Source organism: Erinaceus europaeus, chromosome 4, assembly GCF_950295315.1.
Source record: "Erinaceus europaeus chromosome 4, mEriEur2.1, whole genome shotgun sequence".
Classification (NCBI taxonomy): domain Eukaryota; kingdom Metazoa; phylum Chordata; class Mammalia; order Eulipotyphla; family Erinaceidae; genus Erinaceus; species Erinaceus europaeus.
Genome location: NC_080165.1, coordinates 48,251,449 through 48,273,329, shown reverse-complemented (window position 1 = coordinate 48,273,329; position 21,881 = coordinate 48,251,449). Strand labels below are relative to the sequence as shown.

General features: G+C 40.9%; 1 long non-coding RNA gene across 3 annotated transcripts in view; it reads right to left on the bottom strand.

Moving 5' to 3' along the window:
* LOC132538275 (uncharacterized) overlaps positions 1–13,761 on the bottom strand; it is a 290,896-nt gene extending 277,135 nt beyond the window's left edge. For all 3 annotated transcript variants that reach the window (XR_009549676.1, XR_009549675.1, XR_009549677.1), the window contains exon 1: positions 13,624–13,761. This is a non-coding gene — a long non-coding RNA (uncharacterized LOC132538275). The remainder of the gene's footprint in view (positions 1–13,623) is intronic.
* Positions 13,762–21,881: the final 8,120 nt, after the last annotated feature.

The window sequence follows — 21,881 nt, the reverse complement described above, 5'->3', positions numbered from 1 at the left end:
TCCAAAGACTCTAAAGGAAGGCAGTGGAGGAGAGCCCAGTTTCCTATAGTGAAGGAAGGAGCCAAGCTGTTGGAGGGTGTGGTGTACTGACACCTACCATGAGGAAATGTGAAACTGTGTACCTGTGGCAAAAGTCTCATATCAGCATTTCCTGCAATAAAATGACCTATTTAAAAAAAAAGGTAAGCAACAATTAACTATGAGTATTTGTTTACTCTTACTTCATCAAGGATGAACCGGTCAATGGGAAAGTAAAATCTGTTGAGTGATTATGGAAAGAAGAGCTTTCCTACATGGCAATAAGTCCCTGTTTCCTTTGTATATCCATCTTGCAAATGAAGGAACCCTACATTAGGGCAAAAGTGAACTAAGGGCAAAGGCAAAAGGGAAGTGAACCACAAACAAAAGCAAGAACTGCACATCATAAACTCAAAGAGCTGATGCCCATAGGCATCTCCATAAAGAAATAAGCCAGTAAATGAAATAGCTCACTTGAATACTGTACTGTTTCACCATGTCCGTAACCCAGGTTCAAGCCTGGCCTCCAACTCATTAAGGGAAACTCTGGTGCTGTGGTCTTAAACCAGACTGAGGTGAGATTTTCTAATACTTAAAATTAAAAAAAAAAAAGAAAGAAGAAAGAAAAAAAGAAAAAGAACAAGAAAGAAAGGAAGGAAGGAGGAAGGAAGGGGAAAAAACTTTAGCTGACAGCTCTAAACAACTTCCTCAGAGAAATAGCTCATTTAATTTGGGGGTGGGGAAACCCTCTTATTTACTTCATGTTCTGTTTCAACATTTTAACAATGTTAAAACATTGTTCTGGTATCTGCAGTGCCAGGGATCAAACTCAGGACCTCACATTTGCAAATCCAGTGCTCTACTGCTGCACAACCTCCTAAATTTCAGGAGATTAAAATTTTAACTTCCCGTAAATTAAAAAACATTCCTGACTGCAGCCCCGGATATGGCACAATGGATTAAATGTTGGACTCATAAGCAAGAGATCCATTAAATCCCCAGCATCACATTTGCCAGAGTGAAGCATTTGCTTCCTCTCCCCCTCATTCTCATTAACAAATACATTTTTAAACACTTTTAAAGAAAATACTCCTGAGAAATTTAAAGAAAACATACCAAAACCATTTTATTTTATCTATTAGTATTATTATTATTTTAACCAGAACATTGCTCAACCCTGGTTTATGGTGGTGTGGGGGCTTGAACCTGGAACTTTGGAGCCTCAGGCATAGACTCTCTTTGCATAAAACCATTATGTTATCTGACCCATCCCCAGAACTGGACTTTAGAAACAGAAAGGGTCTTAAAGAACATATGGTTTAGGGACCAGGTGGTGGTGTACCTGGTTGAGTGCACATGTTACAGTATACAAGGACCCAGGTTCAAGCCCCCGTTCCCCACCTGCAGAGGGAAAGCAGGGCTGCAGGTGTCTCTTTCTCCCTCCCTATCTCCCCTCCCCTCTTGATTTCTGGCTGTCTCTATCCAATAAAAATAAAGATAATAAAAAAAAATTTTAAGAATATATGGTTTAAAGAACTGTGTCATTTTGGTATCAGGGGGTGGTGCACCCGGTTAAGTGTAATTATCCAAGAAAAGATTAAGGTTCGAACCCCCACTCCCCACCTGTAGTGGGGATACTTCACAAATATCGAAGCAGGTCTGCAGGTGTCTACCTTTCTCCCTTTCAATTTCTCTCTGTCCTAGCTAGTAAAATTAGGAGGGGGGGGAAGTAGCTGCTGGGAGTGGTGGATTTGTAGTGCCAGCATCCAGCCTCAGCAATAAACCTGGTAGCAAAAAAAAAAACAAGAAAAAGAAAAAGAAAGAAGAAGAACTGTGTCACTTTGTCCATGAGGCACTAAGGCACCAAAAGGTACAGTCACTTAACCCTGGGCAGTCATTGCTCTGGGTTTCTAATGACCTCTGATCCATTCCACCGTGAGTTGTGCTATCTCAGAGTTGTTCTTGGGATTAGGAGGAGGGGAGATACTATGCAGTGGCTGGCACAGCAATTACTGAGAGGTTTTTTTTTTGTTTTTTTTTTTTTATCAGTGATTCATATTATAGTATAGAAGTGGGTGGGTAGGGTATAAATAACTGACACTCCCTTTATCAGTTATAATGTTGAAAGAACTCACCCTGAGAGACAAAAGGATAGCAACTTAAGCTTGACCCAGTAGTCAGCTACAGACTTTTACAGAGAAGTAATAGACGCTGAATACTGACAGGTGCCTATGGTCACCCTGGAGTGTGTGCAAAGCACTGCAAGCATCAGACTTGATCCTCACAGGGCCTGGCTCTAGTTTCTGTGTCCTAAGGAGACTGGGAGTTCTTGTCAGCGAAATTCTGTAGAACACTGGAGTACTTGTTACACAGGCTGAGTAACCTACAACCAGTATGGGCCTCCATCAGTCCATGTGAACAGGCAGGGACTTGGCACCTCAGTGGGGATTAGAAAGAACAGTCAAGAATTGGGAACAGACTTCCTGGTAGTCCTCTGGGATTCTGCAGAGTATTGCTCTGTAACCCTTAATGGAGATTCCACGGAGCCTGCCGGTCCTAATAAACCTATGAGAACAAGGCCTCATGATAGATAAGTGGCTGCAATAACAGGGACCTGTGTTTGCAAAAGCCTGGGGAGGAAAAAGGCCACAGTATGTCGGGTCTTGCCCTGATTTGGCACTGGCAGCAGGAGCAGGTAGACCCCCCACAAGGGAGGAAGGTAAGACTTCATCCAAGGCAAACCCAGGTCACCACAAAGTTCCGGTGATCATTTATGGTTTTATTAAAAATCAGTTCTGTTAAATATTCTCCTTTGCTTTATGTTCTGGGGCTTTCAAGTCTTGGCTTAAATAAAACAAACAAAAGCTCCCCCATTCTGTCTAGGACACAAAATGAAGGGCAAGTGTTATTCAGTAGTGTTTTCTGAAATGTGAATCTCATCTGAAAATCCATTCAGAGTTACATCTATTGGGACTAGGCGCTGGTGCAACTTATTAAGCAGGCACATCATATTGTGTAAGGTCCCAGGTTCAAGCCCCTGGTCCCCACCTGCAGGGGGAAATTAGGGTTGCAGGTGTCTATCTTGTCCCCTCTCTAGCTTCCCCACCCCTTTCAATTTCTTTCTCTCTATCCAATAATAAATAAATATACATATATATATATATATATATATATATATATATATAGAGAGAGAGAGAGAGAGAGAGAGAGAGAGAATTACATATATCCAAGTGGGTCATCCAGAAAGGACAGACACTAGGGAGGTTGAGAAATTGAGCTCCTTACCAGCTGTGAGCTGTAGGTTCATCTCTCACTGTATTTACAAACTAGAAGTAATATAACCCTGTCTGGCCTCCCTGTCTCATTGTGAGGATTAAATGAGATCATGAAAAAGAAAAGGGTTTGGCCAGATGTTAAAGGGCCAAATAGCCTTCATAATTCTTATTTTCCCAGCACTGCTCTTAAAACTGGTGGAGAGAAGCAACAGATACCCATTCAAATGAAGGCAGTTTCTCTTGAATGCCTTCAAAGGACAAGGCAGCAAACCTCTCTCTGTCTAACAAACACATCCTTTTAAGAAGCAAACTCATGGGCTAGGGAAATACCACAATAGTTATGCAAAAAGGCTTTCATGCCTGAGGCACTAATGGTCCCAGGTTCAGTCTCCAGCACCACTATAAGCCAGGGCTCTGGAAAAAGAGGGAGCCAGGTGGGAGCACAGTGGGTTAAGCGCACGTGGCGCAAAGTGCAAGGACTGGCCTAAGGACCCCGGTTCAAGCCAGTGGCTCCCCACCTGCAGGGGAGTCCTTTCACAGGTGGTGAAGCAGTTCGGCAGGTGTCTATCTTTCTCTCGCCCTCTCTGTCTTCCCCTCCTCTCTCCACTTCTCTCTGTCCTAATAACGATGACATCAATAACAACAATAAAAACAATAAAACAATAATGGCAACAGAAGGGAAAATAAATAAATAAATAAATATTAAAAAATTAGAAAAAAAAGAAATTTAGAAAAGTAAGGAAGAAGAAAAAAGGAGTAGGGAGGAAGAAGGAAGAGGAGGAAAAGGAGGGAAGGAGTAAAAGAAATAATTCTTTTTTTTTTTCCTTATCAAGGTTTTCTTGAGGGTTTGGATCTGTGCAATTCTTTTTTTTTAATATTTAATTCAATTTATTTGTGAGAAAAATGCAGAGAGAGAGAAAAACACCAGAGCACTGCTCAGCTCTGGTTTATGGTGGTGTGGGGAATTGAACCTGGGATTTAGGAGCCTCAGGCATGAGAGTCTGTTTGCATAACCATTATGCTGTCTCCTCCCCCCCCCTCCCCGCCAAAAGAAGTAATTCTTACGATTTATGCGATTGCCATTGGTGACAGAGAAACTTAGGCAAGCTGTAAAGATCTGCTCTATATTATATAAAAGACTCAAATGCAAATAATTTGCAACTGTTTGCAGAATCAGAGGGTGAGTGTAGTTGGAGAAGCAGTAACTCTGGTAAGTGGATAATGAAGGACAGCTAACGTGGAGGCAGTGACCAAACAGAAGGGACTGAGAGAAAGCTTAGCACCACACCCATATCTATTATTACCCACTACACACTTGTTCTCTCTTTCCTTCTGTAGCCTAGAGTCCATTCTTGGGAAGGGCTCCAACTGAAGTCGTTCCAACCTCAAGGTTCCACTGCTGCACCGTAAAGGTATTTCCATTTTTTCTTTAATTACTATTAGTGAGGTCTTTCCATTTTAACATCTGTATTCTTCTAAGCATTTATTGTTTAAAACCTTCAGTGCAAATGCTATGCCCCTAGACATGAGGAAGCCCTTTGGAACACGACCTGGCTTGCTTCTTTTGCTATTTTATTATTCTATTCCAACAATTCGGCATCCTAGTCATAATAAATGTGCCAAGCGTGCAGTGGTGGAACGGTTGTACATCTTGATTATGAAGGTAGTTACATAAAACCACAGGAGATGAAATTGCCACGCTTCCCAAGACACACAAATGTGCAAGTATTAATGGGTGAAGACTGAATAAGCTTTGTGGGTTATACTAAGGTCAGTTTTATGATGTTGCTGTTGTACTATAGTTATACAAGTTGCCAGCTTTGGGAAAAGAGAGCTCGTGGGTACACAGGACCTCCCTGTACATTTGCTTTCCAAATTCATGTAAATTGGTCTTTAGTTCAAGATCAAAAGGTTACGATGCACCAAGTTCACCCATGTCTTTATGTCTTTTGTTAGACCATTTTTATTCTCATGTAGATCTTCTAACCCTTCATCTTCAAAATCAGCTCTTGGGGCAGGGTTAGACAGCATAATGATTATGCAAACAGACTGTCATGCCTGAGGTTCCATAGTCCCAGGTTCAATCATAAGCCAGAGCTGTGCAGTGCTCTGGTAAAAAAAAAAAAAAAAAAGCTTGTACCACATCTCAGCATGAAGAACTACATAAATGTTTGCTAAACGAGCAAATGAATGATGTCTATTATTTCTGTGTGAAGAAAAGAGAGCTCTGGATTAATTAGTTGACATGGTTTTGTAGTTTGAAGTGCACGCCTGAAAGTCAGGCTACCTGAGCAAAATTCAACTTCTATATACTCCTCCAGTTTTGTGACTTCCTGAGCTTGATTTCCTCATATTCTGATGAAGATATTATTATAAGGATTAAATGAGTCTGTACACTCTGATACAGTAAGAAATAAATATGTGACCTTCTCCTTTGTTCCCAAAATGGTGATTCTAAAACCTTTGGAATTTCCCTAAGCAACTGAAGAATCTTTCATTACCCATCACCTAATCAAACAATCAAAACTGTTTTAACTTGGTACCCCTTTTCTACAATAAAACTGAGATGGATTCTCTAGAGTTCAAACTAGTCAGTGTAAGTCTAATGGCCCTGTCTCCTGGTCCCTTCCCATCAAAGCTACTATCACAGTTCTGGCCCACGTGTTCTCCTTCCTCCCTCTTTCTACTAACAGCCCCAGTGCTTCCCTGCATGTCCTCTAAGGAGTTCTGTTCTTGAACACTGCAGAAAAATAACTGTTGTGTTAAGGACAGTCACATATTTCTTCTCTGTTCCTCAGTGCATTTAAAAATTATGAATACACTATACTGTAGGCTATTATACATGCAGTAATATTATGGCTTAGAACTGTGCATACCTTAATTAAAAGCAACACTGGACACAGGAAAGGATCGTGGTGCTGTGGGGGAGGGGAGAGATAACTATAGTCTTGCTCCACAGAAAGCTGCAACGAATCTTCAATTGGTAAAAATAAAAACATAATATCTGAGCCAGAGAACTATCTCACTAGGTTGCATCTGCCTTGCCAGGCACACAGCCCATGTTCAAATTCCTGCATCACATGGAGAATGCAATAATGACACGGGGGGGGGGGGGTTTCCAGTGCTGTGGTATCTCCCCTTCTGTCTGCAACATTCTTGCTACCAATCCATCTACCTGTCTATCTACCTGAATGAAAAGTCAGCCCAGAGCCCAGAAAAGTGAAATTATGCATGTTTAAAGCCTTGGGGATATCAACTAATAATAAAAACAATACTAACCACAGTAATAAGAACAAAAGTAGCAAAACATTTGCACAACAATAATGTGAAGCACAAGGAAGCTAGGTACACCTGTTCTTAGAGAAGCCATGCATGCCAACAGTTGAGGTACCCATCTTCCAGATAAGTCAGCTGCGTTTTGTGAAGCTAATTAAGGGAATTCCTTGAATAATCAAATCCCCAAATGGTTCCCAAAGAAAGGGAGTGACAACTTTAACTGTCCCAAACCAGAACAGTTAAGAAACTGTAAGATTTAGATGGACTCCTGGGACATTGCCTGGATTCTCATTAGCAAAGCTGGCAATGAGGGGCCAGAGCAAGAGGAGGTTTAGCCTGTCCCTGGATTTTTCAATTGTTCCCCCCAATACTCCTGTGAAGACAAGACTTCCCAAGGCAGCCAATATCTTCATTTCAAACCCAAGTGATATACAAATAGAAGTACACCTGAGCAAAATGTACAGCAAACTGGGAGTTTAGAAGAAAAATTTCCCAGAGATGGTCTAGTGGCACGCCCAGTAGAGCACACAGGTTACCATGCCCAAAGACATGTAAGCTTCACAAGCAGTGCATCAGTGCTACAGGTGTCTCTCTTTCTCTCTCTCTCTCTCTCTCTCTCTCTCTCTCTCTCTCTCTCCCCTCCCTCCCTACTTCTCTCTGGAGAAAGAGTGAGTGAGAAGGTGGGAGGAGAGAAGTCCATAAGGTGGCACAATGGATAAAGTATTGGATTCTCAAGTATGAAGTCCTAAGTTCAAATCCCTATAGTACATGTAATGGAGTGATGTCTTGTTCTCTATATCGCTCCCCTCCTGTCTCTCTCATAAGAGGTAGAAGACAAGAAAGAAAGAGAGAAAGGAAGGAAGGAAGGAAGGAAGGAAAGAAGGAAAGGAGAGAGAAAAGATTTCCCATACCTCTTCTACTTGAGGGCTAAATGCTGATAATTTTAAAAAGTTTACACCTGATAATTTTTAAAAGTTTACTTTCGAGCAGGGGTAGATAGCATAATGCAAAGAGACTCTCATGCCTGAGGCTCCAAAGTCCCAGGTTCAATACCCCGCACCACCATAGGCCAGAGATAAGCAGTGCTCTGGTGTTTCTCTCTGTTTGTCTCTCTCTGCATCTCTCTCAAATATAAAAAAATAAACAAGCACTAAAAAAAAAGTTTACTTTCATTCCTTATCAAGAGATAAGACTTAAAAATGCAAATGCAAACACATCTGGGAGAAACTACATATTGGCTTAATGTTATTAGTGTTTCTTCCAACAAATAATCCTACTTTGCAAACATATTTAACTGAGGGGTAATGAGAAGATGGAAAAAAAAACCCAGGCAAACACTGAAGACAGAAAGAGATAGTTCAGTGGTAGGAACCAAGATTTGCATGACTGTGGCCCAGATACAACCCCCATTAGCACTGCATAGTAATGTAATAGTAATAGGTATCTTTCTCTCCTTCTCTCTCATACACGCATGCATGCATGCACACCCACTCAATAGATTAAGAAAAAAAATTTTTTTTAATTTATTTATTTTATTTATTTATTCCCTTTTGTTGCCCTTGTTGTTTTATTGTTGTAGTTATTATTGTTGTTGTCGTCGTTATTGGATAGGACAGAGAGAAATGGAGAGAGGAGGGGAAGACAGAGGGGGGAGAGAAAGATAGACACCTGCAGACCTGCTTCACCGCCTGTGAAGCGACTTGCCTGCAGGTGGGGAGCCGGGGTTTGAACCGGGATCTTTATGCCGGTCCTTGTGCTTTGTGCCACCTGCGCTTAACCCGCTGCACTACAGCCCGACTCCCAAGAAAAAAAAATTTTAAGAGATTTTCTCCCCCCCTTCCAGGAAGCTTTCCCTCCTTCAAATAAATTCTATCATGATCTCAGTCCTAGCATTAAGTTGTTGTCAGAAAAGTAATTCCAGTTCTGTAGAACCCTAATTTCAGGTCCTATTCTCCAAGAATTCCAACTAACTGTGTTGTCTCACCATCTACCTTTGCAAACTGCTACAACCATTAGATCTATTTCCCATTCTTCCAACACACTGTGATTACTCACTACTGTATCTGCCCATTGTTCAAAGTCCTCCCCAAACTCCAGCTCCCCAAACTCCAAACTCTGTGTTCCTCCTCAAATCAGTCTCCTTTGTGGTGGCACATGCCCATTCTGAGTTCTGTCTCTTAGCATCCTTTATCTGCACTGTTCCCTTTATAACTTGGCTATACAACAGATCTACCAGTGGTGGTAATTAGATTCTGAAGATTAAGGCTCTAAGGAACTCTTGGAGATTATTTCATTCAACTTCCTTAATTTGTAACGAGGACACCAAGCCTGAGTGATTACTTGCCCAAGGTCCCAGCACTCATTAGTGGCAGAGGAGGGAATAGAATTCATGTCCTGATGCCTATCCCATTCTCTTCTCTAGAGCACCAGGTTGCCTCTACTTAACTATTTCAAATGACTATCCTTACTGTCCCCAGCAGGGTTTGAAAACTGTGTCAGTGCAGCCAGGACCACACCCCATGTCATTTATGTCCTCACAACACCCAGCACAGCCTTTAATTTTTTTTAATTATTATTGAAGTAATTTTGGTCTATAACATTATATAGATTTCAGATTACATAGTTATAAGCCAACACCAGTACATAGTACACTATGTTCGCCATTAAAAGTGAAGTCAGCCATGACAGTGCTATTTACAATGGCTGATATATAAAAACAACCCAAATGCCTAGTTGGCACAGGCGCCACCATGCGAGCTGCTTGACATGGTACCAGCTTCACAGGAAGTTCAACACGGTTGAACTCTCCAGGCCAAACTGAAACCATCTTGCCTTTTGGGATTAAGCTCTGTGTGGTCTTAATAATATTTACCTATGGCCAGGCTCAGAGCCTGACCAATAACAAAAGTAATGACAAAACCTGCACTGCACTCTGTAAGATTGATCATAATGGAACAGGCAATATCAGTAATGCAGAATTTTTTTAGAAGACTCCAAGAGGAAGAAATGTTTTCCCCCTTTATCTACTCCACTTCCTTTAGTATTTCCACTAAACTATAGGGAAAGATTGGCACTTCCCACAGTGGAGAGGCCATCTTACATTGCATAATTAATAAATGGAAAGTTATGGTACCTGCCTAGATAAAATGGGCCTTTTAATCTACCACCCACCACTATGCTCCCACTTCCTTATGCAGAAATAGTACACGAGAACCTAGGTCACATAGTGAGCATACACAGAAGATGCATTCCAGCTGGAGAGCTTAGCTTTATGGAGAAGCTGGCCAGGTCAGCACCACCTTGGTTCCTTCTCACTAAGGAACGAAACAAAACTCCTTGATCAAACAATGGAACAGATTTTATGAAAAATGGGCTGTTAAATTTGTTTAAGGCCCCTAGAAACATAACAAGCTTGAGCCTTCTATGAACCACGGCTTCTGATGCATAGCGACAAGAGGATGACATAAACATACTGGTAGAATATTAATCTTAATCAATAGGACATCTGCCTAGCACACAGGTACAGTAATAACAAAAGACATAGAAACTGTGATGTGATCTTTAGGCAGAAAAATGACCCTGAAATGTGAATGTTCCACAAAGCAAGAGGTGTTCCCTACCTGTGCTATTCTTACTTGGTGATTTTTGTTTTAATAATCAAAGCCTTGGTGATTTTTGTTTTAATGATCTAAGCCTTATGAGACTATAAAAATAAAGTTCTGCTTTAGTACAACAGAGATGACTGCTTGAGCCTGATTCAGCATCAACTCACTGTCTCTCATTCTTCCTCATTCCACGCCAACGCCTCTCCTCTTTCAGAATACCCTAATAACCTGCTGGGGCTGGCCCCTGGCACCTAGTGACAGATGTAGGGCTGGGGGAGAATAACCTAATGGTTATGCAAAAAGACTTTCATGGCTGAGGCACTGAAGTCCCAGGTTCAATTCCCAGCACACCATAAATCAGAGCTGAGTAATGATTTGGTCTCTCTTTCTGTATCTCTCTTATTAAAATTAATAAAATATTTTTAAAAGAACTTCAAGTGTATATGTGTGATATGCAACAGAATACTACTCAGATATAAGAGATAAAAATCTTGCCTTTTGGGACCGGGTGTTAGCGCACCTGGTTGAGCGCACATGTTACAGTGCACAAAGACCCGGGTTCGAGCCCCTGGTCCCTACCTGCAAGGGGAAAGCTTTGCAAGTAGTGAAGCAGGTGTCTGCAGGTGTCTCTCTCCCTTCCTATCACCCCCTTCTCTCTCAGTTTTCAGCTGTCCCTATCCAACAAATGAAAAAAGAAAAATAAATCTTGCCTTTTGCTACAACATGGATGGAATAGGAAGAGATGAGGTTATGCAAAATAAGTCAGCAGGAGAAAGACAAATACCAAATGATCTCACTCATGAAGGAACTATAAAGAAACTAAGCAAAAGAGCAGAGGAGTCAAAAGCAAATCCTGAGATTCTGATGGAGACTGAAGTTATAAAAGTGAGAGGGGGAATGGGCTGAGAGGGTAGGGAGAACTCAGCAGACTGTGAGGGAAAGATATTGACAATTTAGTTGCTGGTGGGTGTGGTCTGCAACATATATTCTGAAGAGGTGTGAAATTAGGTCCCCAGAACAAATACAGGTTTGTAAACCAAAGCCATTTATTATATAAATTCATATATATTCTCTATCATACAGATGACCAGTTTACCCACCAGTTTTGCCCAATTTACCCACCAGCCCTATATTTGGTTTTTTGTTTTAATTTTTTTTCCCTTCTGTTGCCCTTGTTGTTTATCGTGGTTGTTATTATTGTTGTTGTTGTTTTCATTGTTGATAGGACAGAGAGAAATGGAGAGAGGAGTGGAAGACAGAAGGGGGGAAGAAAGATAGACACCTGCTTCACCGCTTATGAAGCGAACCCCTTCCTGCAGGTGGAGAGCTGGGGGCTTGAACCAGCATCCTTATGCTTGTCCTTGCACTTTGAGCCATGTGCACTTAACCCACTGCATTACTGCCCAGTTCCCTTTCTCTACAAGTTTGTTTCTTTATTTACTACTTATGTGTGAAATCATGCTGTGTTTGCCTTTCTCCATTTAACTTACTTCATTAAGCATAATACTCTGTAGGTTCATCCATGTCATTCCAAATGGCAGCTTTTCTTTTCCTATAGTAGACTAACTAGTACTGAGATATATATCACATCTTCCTTAGCCAGTCATTTGTCAATCGGAATGTACATTTTTTTCCAATTTTGCGCTATTTTAAACAATGCTGTGGGAAACATGGCTTGGCATAAGGGTATACATATGGCTTGATGAGTTAATATTTTTTTAGTTATCATGCAAATATCCAAAAATGGGGAAACTGGGGTAAGGGAAATAGCATAATGGTTATGCAAAGAGACTCTTGTGCCTGGGCCTCCAAAGTCCTATGTTCAATTTCTGGTACCACCATAAGCCAGACCTAAGCAGTGCTCTGGGTAGGAAAAAAAAAAACTGAATAATATGGAAACTTTATTTTTCAAAGAATTTCCATACTATTTTTCGTTTGTTTGGGGGGTGGAGTGGGTGGGGAGAGCTGGTTTTCACCAGAGCACTGTTCAGCTCCGACTTACGGTGGTACTGGAAATTGAACATAAGGCCTTGGAACCCTATGGATAAAACTCTTTTGTATAACCATTATGCTATCTCCACGGTCCTCTCCACAGTGTTGGTCAAAATGGCTATACTTCACATATGTATTCACAGTGTGCAAGGGCAGCACAGACCTAATATAAATCCACAGTTAAACTCTGTGGAACCATACAGGTATTTCTAGATCATCTCCTGACCTGCTTGAGTCTAAATTTTCTTGTATTTGGGTTTTTTAATATTTATTTATTTTCCCTTTTGTTGCCCTTATTTTTTAATTGTTGTAGTTTTTATTGTTGTTGTTATTGATGTTGTCGTTGTTGGATAGGACAGGGATAAATAGAGAGAGGAGGAGAAGACAGAGAGGGGGAGAGAAAGATAGACACCTGCAGACCTACTTCACCGCCTGTGAAGTGACTCCCCTGCAGGTGGGGATGTATTTGGTATCCCTTTTTCTTCCAATTCAAAAATATCTTCCTTATGAATCTTGTAGGGGTGAATTAGGCAAAACAAATGTAGGTGGATAACATATTGAAAAAATGTAGTCAAGTTTTGCAACCTCAGAAGTATGTTTGATTTACTTCTTGGCCTTAACTGTGGACCCACCATAAATTGAACTGCTCTTACCTGTTCTAATTTTATCTCAGCTTTGCAGGCAGAAGTAACCCTGGCTTAGTTTGGCTCATCTATTTTCTAGACCATTCATCCATTGCTCTTGCTGCCTCAGCTGTGTGGGCTTTCTCTCAGTTGGAACATACAGTGGCTGCTTCCTCCTCATAGAAGCTTTTAATTGTTTATTTTATTTTTTATTATTGTTATTATTGAAAAACACAGCTTCCATCTCACCCGTTAGAGAAGTATCAATAGAACAATCCTCCAGGGCCCAATAGTCTCTACTTAGAGAAGTGACCCAGGGCACAACGCAACTCTTCTCCAGCAGACTTATCTTGCTTGGAACCTGTTCGTTTCTTCCCCCAGCTTAATAGATTCCATCAGATGCAGGATATGACTTTTGACGCCACAGAGCAGAAAACCCAAAGGTTTTTCTCACTGAGTGCAGCAATGAGAGCCTCCTGCCAACCCATCAACACTAGGGCTTGATGGTGAGGAGAAGAGATGGGAAACTGGGCAGAAGTTCTAAGCAACAAACAACTTTGGAAGGTTAAGAGGAGGGAGTGAGGCTCAGATCCATAATTACAGAATGCCTCTTGAAATTTTTAATTAACACTTGGGCAGAAATGAACACCAGGAACAAGTGTCATTCATCAACTTAAAACGCCAGCTAAGGTAAACACTGCTGCAAAGTCAGGAAAAGAAAGGGAATTGTGATGGAGGAAAGAGAGGCCATCACTCTAGGTATCAAGCAAATCAAATTACCCTGAAGGCCCAGCCAGACACATACATTAATCATAGGTTATCCCAGCTGCGCACCTGTATGGGAAGAAGAGCCTGCCTGCTCCAAAGGACTCCAGCTAACAGGGTGGGCATGCAGCTTCCCCTGGGGCTGGATGGAAAGGCCAGAAAGCCCAGCCCCTAGAAGTGGTCACCTGCTCTCAGTGGGCCTGGTGACAGGAGACCGAGCAGAACAGGATCCAGCTTGGCAAGTGTAGTGCCCAACTCACCAGCCAAGTTCCTTTCTGCTGCTCCTTTTTACTGGAGCCTGTGAAGCTTTCTCAGAGCTGGACAAACCTGCTGAGCTACCACAACCAGCAGCTTTCCCTGAGAAAGAGCAAGCTTCAGGGTGGATGTGAGGCAACTCCAAGAATTGGGCAATGGGTGAGTGGGCTGGCAAGTTTAACTTCCGGTTCCTTGATGTTACTGTTTTTTGTTTTTGTTTCTGTTTTTGCTTTTTCCCCTCTGGTGAAATTTAGAGTAGTGGACAAAGGAGGAAGACTTGGGCATGGAATGGGGACAGACAGATGGAGAGTGGGTGAGCCACAGACTTTGTTTCCAGCGTAGCTCAAGCTTTGTACACCCCAGAGTGCACAGAGCTGGTCCTTCTCACAAAGAGGAGGCTGGGATTCAGCTCAGTCATTGGGCCAGCAGCTATTTGCACTTGATGAAATTTCAAGTGGGAACCAGCTGAGTCTGTGTTGTGAGAGTGCATTAAGAGAGAACAAATGATTTATAAACTGGCCTCCAGTCTCCAGTCTCCTTACTAAAAGAAGGGAACTTCTCTTCTCCCCCACCATCACCCACCCCCACTTATCATTAAAGTCTTAAAGAGACAGAACCCATTTCTACATCTTCTAAGCCAGCCTACAAGGGAGTCACAGCTAATCAAGCAACCAGCTCAGCTCTTCCAGCCTTGCTTTGAGTACAACAATATGTATAAACTGGCAAAATGGACTGCAGACTTCTTTGATGTTAAACAAAGAAGGAAAACTCCAAAATGGTGGGGAGAAAATCTCTATTCCTGTTTAACTCTTCTGTGTCCTTTTGGTAGAACAAATTTAAGACTAACACAGCTGGACTGTGCTCCAGGGAGACTAAATAATGAATGTTTACCACTTGAGACACTTAGACCCCATTATTTCTTAGAATGATTAGTTTTGTCCTCTGAGTTACTTGCTCTGATTATAAATCGGACTGCCTTCTGAGCAATTGTTGGGGCCTGATACAGCATCTTCCATCTCATTTAGTCCTTGCAAATCCACATTAAGATCCATATTATTATCCCATTTTGAAGATGATGAAAGAAACAGAAATTAAGGCATGTGCCCATATAATGGGGTTCCCACTCATGTCTCCAAAGTTCTGAAGCCCTCCAGAGAACACAAAGTTCCAGTTGTTTCTTTCTCACAGATTAACTCCTGGTACTTGGGAATGCAAAGTTCTACACAAGTAAACTTTCCACTTGAGGGTAGATAGCATGCCTAAGGCTCCAAACTCCATCTTCAGTCCCCGACACCACCATAAGCCAGAGCTGAGCAGTGCTCTGGTAAAATAAATAACTATTAAATTAAAATAGGGAGTCAGGCGGTAGCGCAACGGGTTAAGCGCATTGGCGGCTCCCCACCTGCAGGGGAGTCACTTCACAGGCGATGAAGCAGGTCTGCAGGTGTCTATCTTTCTCTCCTCCTCTCTGTCTTCCCCTCCTCTCTCCATTTCTCTCTGTCCTATCCAACAATGACATCAACAGCAATAATAAGTAGAACAATAAAAACAGCAAAGGCAACAAAAAGGAAATAAATAAATAAATATTTTTTAATTGTTTTAAAACAAACAAACAAAAAACTTTCCAGATGTCCAAAGTCAATTACTTTAAAACCAAACTTAATTTTTTAATTTACTTGAAATGGAACTTTTATAAACTGCATGCTTCCAAGGTTTCCAGAAGAACATTTGCAGAGCCATGACTCCTAGGTAGGTAGAAATCCCTGCAATTAGATCCCCAAGAATGACTAAGAAAAGGACTCTCTTGGAAGCCAAGATGGTGACTTCTTGCCAATATGGAGCTAGAGGGGCACACTCCAGAGACAGCAGACCAAAAAATAGGGTCAGAAATGCTAACGGTTGGTGGTTGGTGAAGAGAGATACACACACATACACAATTAAAATAAAAGAAATCATTATAGGCAGGTTTGTAATCACCATCTTGAAATCAGGAGAGTCAGACATGGATCAGAAAATAATAAATGATTAGATTACCTCTAAAGAAAAAGACACATCGTTGTAAAAAAAAAAAAAAAAAAGCACGTTAATAATGGTAACAACTGAGTGATGTTATCGATTTTATTCTTCATTCTTGTACTAGGGTTACATTTAAGTGTTTATCTATTTATTATTATTATTATTGTTTTTTGATCAGAGCACTGCTCAACTCTGGGTTATAGTGGTGCCAAGAATAGAACCTGGGACCTTGGAACTTCAGGCACAAAAGTCTTTTTGTATAACCATTGTGCTATGGGAAACTTTAATATTCCTAACATCTGGATGGTGGCTCTAAGGATACCAATTTCTCAGAATTGTCATAAGGTTCAGTAATTCATGGAAAACTTTTCATTTGTGGAATTAATACACTAAATGGACAGATGCATGCATGGAGCAACAAATTTTTGCCTATAATGACAAACATGTAAGACAGGAACACTCTTTCACAGCATCGATTCAAATGTTATTGAAATTCCATTAAGCCTTACAGTTCAGGGTGAGATGGATCTGTTTTGGACACCATTTTGAAGACATTTTGGACACCATTATGTCAATTATCAAATGTGCCAAGAGGAACTCATTGTATGATAATACCACATAATGAGCTTTAGGATAAAATTACTATGTAGAGAATCTGTGAACTGAGCTTCAATTAAATGTATGTACTAAATACTTTCCCATGCTTTATCTCACCCAATTAAACATCTCATAAAAATTAGTGTGATTATCCCCATTTTACAGAGTATTTGAACCATTCTGAGTAGTCAGAACTAATATGAAACACAGCAATATTCATACCCAGATCTAATAATTCCAAAGTTCCTTCTTAAACATTGTTTCATGTTGTAATCTATTTTTTATTATTTTTTAATTTCTTTGTTGGGGGATTGTTTTACATTCAACAGTAAATACAATCGTTTGTAGATGCGTAACATTTCTCAGTTTTGCACATAATAATACAACCCCCTCTAGGTCCTCTGTCATCCTTTTTGGACCTGTATTCTCCCCCCGCCCCCACTCACCCCAGAGTGCAATAGTTTGGTGCAATACATCAACTCCAGTTCAGGTTCTACTTGTGTTTTCTCTTCTGATCTTGTTTCTCAACTTCTGCCTGAGAGTGAGTTCATCCCATATTCTCCTTCTGACTTATTTCACTTATCATGATTTCTTCAACCTCCATCCAAGATGAGCTAAAAACAGTGAAGTCACCATTTTTAATAGGTGAGTTGTATTCCATTGTGTATATATACCATAACTTGCTCAGCCACTCATCTGTTATTGGACACCTGGGTTGCTTCCAGGTTTTGGCTATATAATCTATTTTTTTCAATCAGTTTAGATGTTGGGTTTGTATGTCTAGTCTCCAGAACACTACTTAAGGCTAGACAATTCCAAGGAAATTTTTTCAATGGTTTATGATCTGTGGATGAGTGATTCTGAATATTACTGATGAAATGCAGTTCTTCTCCCCATCTGTCTTTCTCTCAGGTTCTATCTCTCTGCCTTCTCTCCTCCCCCACTGGACAGTATTCCTATCAATATAAAGATAAGATTACATATCCTGGGAAGGGATAGATAGCATAATGGTTATGCAAACAGCCTCTCATGCCTGAGCTTCCAAAGTCCCAGATTCAATCCCCTGTACCACTATAAGCCAGAGTTGAGCAGTGCTCTGGTATAAAAAATAATAATAAAATAAAATAAAAAATAAAGAAGATTACATATCCAAGATAGTAGGTGAGACTTTTTTTTTACCCTATTTAAAGAGAGAGAGATGGAGAGAGAGAGAAAGATGATTACAAAGACTTATCCCTAGCCTCAGGAATTTACCCTTGGGTTTTATACAGAATACCATTTGCCCTGAAGCTAAAGTAGTACTTGCAATGTTTTAGCCAGAATTTCCAGCCATTGTGCTGAAAGTCAGGGTCACAGCAAAGATAATGATGCTCTAAGACTTCAGGGCAACTAGATGGAGTCAGGGTGGTCAGTTCTGGCATCTGTCACCTCCAGCTAAGATCAACCCTTATCAATGTTAACATTTCTGATATACCTGCCCAACCCCCCCAACCCATACATACACACACACACACACACACACACACACACACACACACACACACACACACGCGCGCGCAAAAGGAGAGATAGGAAGATCTGTGTATCTCAAATGGGGAGGGGAAGGCAGGAAGGAAGGAAAAAAGGAATGAAGGTAGGAAGGGAAAGGGGTAGAATCTTGACCCTGAATTGTCCCTATACTCATTCTGTGTTCATTTCTGAGTTGGACCTGACAGTTTCTAAAGTCCTACACCCTTCTCACTTCCTGTCCAAAAAAAAAAAAAATCACTTCATGGTGAAGGGCCAACCCAAAGGAAAAAACTATAGCCGAATTGGCAGCACTGAAAGTCTGCTGTTTTCTCTTCATTTTCAAGTAACTTAATGGAAACCAAGCCATCTTGATGGAACCACAGTTTGACCCAAAGGGTAACAGTGACTAGTAACGATGTGCCTTCATCTCAGCCTGCCCCATATTTTCTTCACTAGCACCCAGTTACCAAACACACTGGTTTATGCCCTTGCTCTTGTTAATGCAAGTCTGCTGATAGCTGTGACATCTTATCTCCTGCTGCTCAGGGCCTTGGGGCCTTTCCTGGGAGTGGCTGCTTCAGTGAGAAATAAGCACAAGCGTTGACTTGCCACTTTATCTTCAGACTATAAGCATGTATGATTTGAACAACAACCATCTCAACAGGAAGCAACTTACCAAAACCTCTCCAGGCCTCGGTTTCCTCTTTGGTAAAACTGGAATGACAACCTCCACCTCAAGAGGCAGTTGTAACAATTAAGTGAGAAAATCTGTGTAGAGTGTTTGACACAGAACAAGAGTCATCAGCTCCTCCCCTTTCTATGGTATCAGCCACAGGCTTTTTCATAGATGGTACTGAATGAAGAGTCCCAAGAGGTAGAAAAACTCTTCATTGATTGATACTGAGACTCCTACATAAGAAAGGGTCCAGTTTGAGGTCACAAGCTTTCGGAGTGGGACAGTGAGCAAATAGAAGGTATTTCATAAGTGAAGACTGAAGGTAAACACTTAGCTTTGAAGACTCCAGCTTTTAAGTAGTGGAGATTCATGAATACTAATATCACAATTTGGATGTGTGTGTGTGTGTGTGTGTGTGTGTGTGTGTGTGTGTGTGTGTGTGTTTAGATAAGCATATTTTTACTACAGAACTTGGACATCTTGTATATGCAATTTCACCACTCTAGGAAGCTTTTCCTTCCAGAGAGACAGAGGGAGAAAACATCACAACACTGAAGATACCTCTGGTGCTGTAGCACTTCCCCAGCAGCACCAGGGCTCAAACCTGTACCACACTCACCTCAAGGTCAGCTGTCTCTATAGCCCAGCATGGATATCTGTTTGCTTTTATCTTTAATTCAACAAATTTAAATGAAGTTGGCAGCACTTGTGAGAGCACTAGAGTGATTCCCCACACATGCCAATGAATAAATCACTCATGCTGGCCACATGTCCCTCTAACTCCAATATGAACAAACCAAGCTAGAGAGATAAAGCTCCAGGAGTTCATGGCTACTATAGAGTGTCTGTTTAAAAACAGCAATGAGGGGGTGGGATATGGAGATCTGGTGGTGGGAACTGTGTGGAGTTGTAGCCCTCTTATCCTATGGTTTTGTTGATGTCTCCTTTTTTAAATAAATTTTAAAAAGAGTGCACTGAATAAAATAAGAGAAAAATAATAATAATAATAGGCAGCTTTCTCCTGCTTCATCCCACTATGGAAGTGTACTATCACTATCGTCATTGTATTCATGTACTCACTCTCTTTATTAATGAAATTTTTTTTTGATGTTGGGTTATTTATTTTGTGCATCTGTGGCAATAAATGAGATTCAGTGGTGATTTGACTGATTTCTGCAATTGTGCACGGCAAGAGTCAGGAAAACATAAAGTACACTGTCCAATTTGTAACCTCTACAGAGCTAGCAGGTGTGTTTTAGACCTTCCTCACTTGTCTTCATTTAAAAAATGATTATCTGTATTTACTTATTGGATAGAGACAGCCAGAAACTGAGAGGAAGGAAGAGACAGAGAGGGAGAAAGGCAGAGAGACACCTGAAGCGCTGCTTCCTCATTTGTGAAGCTTCCCCCTGTAGGTGGGGACTGGGGGCTTGAACCTGGGTTCTTGCATATGTGCGCCACTATACAGCCCTTTCTTCATTTTTAAAATAAATATTTATTTTTATTATACATAAGAGAGTTTGTTTGTTTTTTTTTACATTAGACAGAGACAAAACCCAGAGTGCCATTCTAATACATGTGGTTGGTGCTGGGGATTGAACCTAAAGTCCCTACCTTAGGTATTCAAGCCCAGGATTCCACCAATTGTGCTATTTCCCCAGCCATACACTTGTCTTCAATTTGTTCTCAATACATGTTTCCTTGAAGAAAAAGAAAAAAAAACCTGCAAAACAGTCTGAAATTAGTTGTTTTAACTCTGCACATGTGTACCTGAATCTGCTGAAGGCACAAAAAACTAATGTTTAAGGTCCCATGCGTATCATGGCTTGCTCGGGAAATACTTCAACTGGTAGAGGATTAGACTTGCCTACTAGAGGTTCTCACTTTGACCCTCATCATAATATGTACTGAATGGTGTTCTGCTTTCTCTCTTTCTTATTTCATCTCAGATGAAGCATTCTCTCACAAAGTGCATACATATCAAAATTATTAAACTGTTTATTTTCTGTGACCCATCATGTTTGGACAAAAATTCCGTGACTGAATCTGAAAATCTATTTGCTAGGACACAGCTACAGCCAAAAGGTGGAGATTAAGTGAATCATGGGACTATGCAGCAGTTACAAAAGTGATTGCTGGGAGTCGGGCAGTAGCGCAGAGGGTTAAGTGCAGGTGGCGCAAAGCACAAGGACCAGCGTAAGGATCCTGGTTCGAGATCACAGCTGCCCACCTGCAGGAGAGTCACTTCACAGGCAGTAAAACAGATATGCAGGTGTCCATCTTTCTCTCCCCCCTCTCCATTTCTCTCTGTCCTATCCCACAATGACATCAATGACAATGACAATAATAACTACAACAATAAAACAAGTGCAACAAAAGGAATAAATTTTTAAAAAAAAAGATCGCTTAGTGAGGTCACAGAACTTTGGTGGTAGGTTGGGTGTGGAAATCTACCCTGTAATCTTATAACCCACTGTTAATTATGATTCAAATCAAAGATGAAAAATAATAAATTATTTTAAATAATTTCTAAAATGATGGCTCTTAAGGGCCAGAGAGATAGCTCAGTGTTGCAGCATGGCTGAGGCCCCAGAAGTCTCAGGTCTAAGCCATGGCTACCATATACCATACCTGAGTTGTGCTCTCTCTCTGGTCTTGGTGTTGTAGCACTTTTAATTTTTTTTTTTTCGTTTTAGTTGGATATGTGCTGGTGACTCACTAGTTTTAATTTGCATTTCCCCAATGACTGATGCCAAATGCCAAGCATATTTTCATGTACTTATTTTCCATTAGTATTTCTTCATTTATACAATGCTTGCCAACTCTTCTTTCATATTTAGTGACTTCTTAGTCATTTCCAAAGTCATTATGCCTCATCCAAAATTGTTGACATCTCTGGTGTTAATAAATTAATGAAATTTTTATTTTTTTATTTTTATTTATTTATTTATTTATTTATTTTGCCTCCAGGGTTATTGCTGGGGCTTGGTGCCTGCACTATGAATCCGTTGCTCCTGGAGGCCTTTTTCCCCCCCATTTTTGTTGCCCTTATTGCCCTTGTTATTGTTATTGCTGTTGTTGTTGGATAAAACCAAGAGAAATTGAAAGAGGAGGGGACAACAGAGAGGGGGAGAGCAAGATAGACACCTGCAGACCTGCTTCACCGCTTGTGAAGCGACCCCCCCACACACACAGGTAGGGAGCTGGGACTCAAACCAGTATCCTTGCACCGATCCATGTGCTTCACACCATGTGTGCTTTAACCCACTGCGCC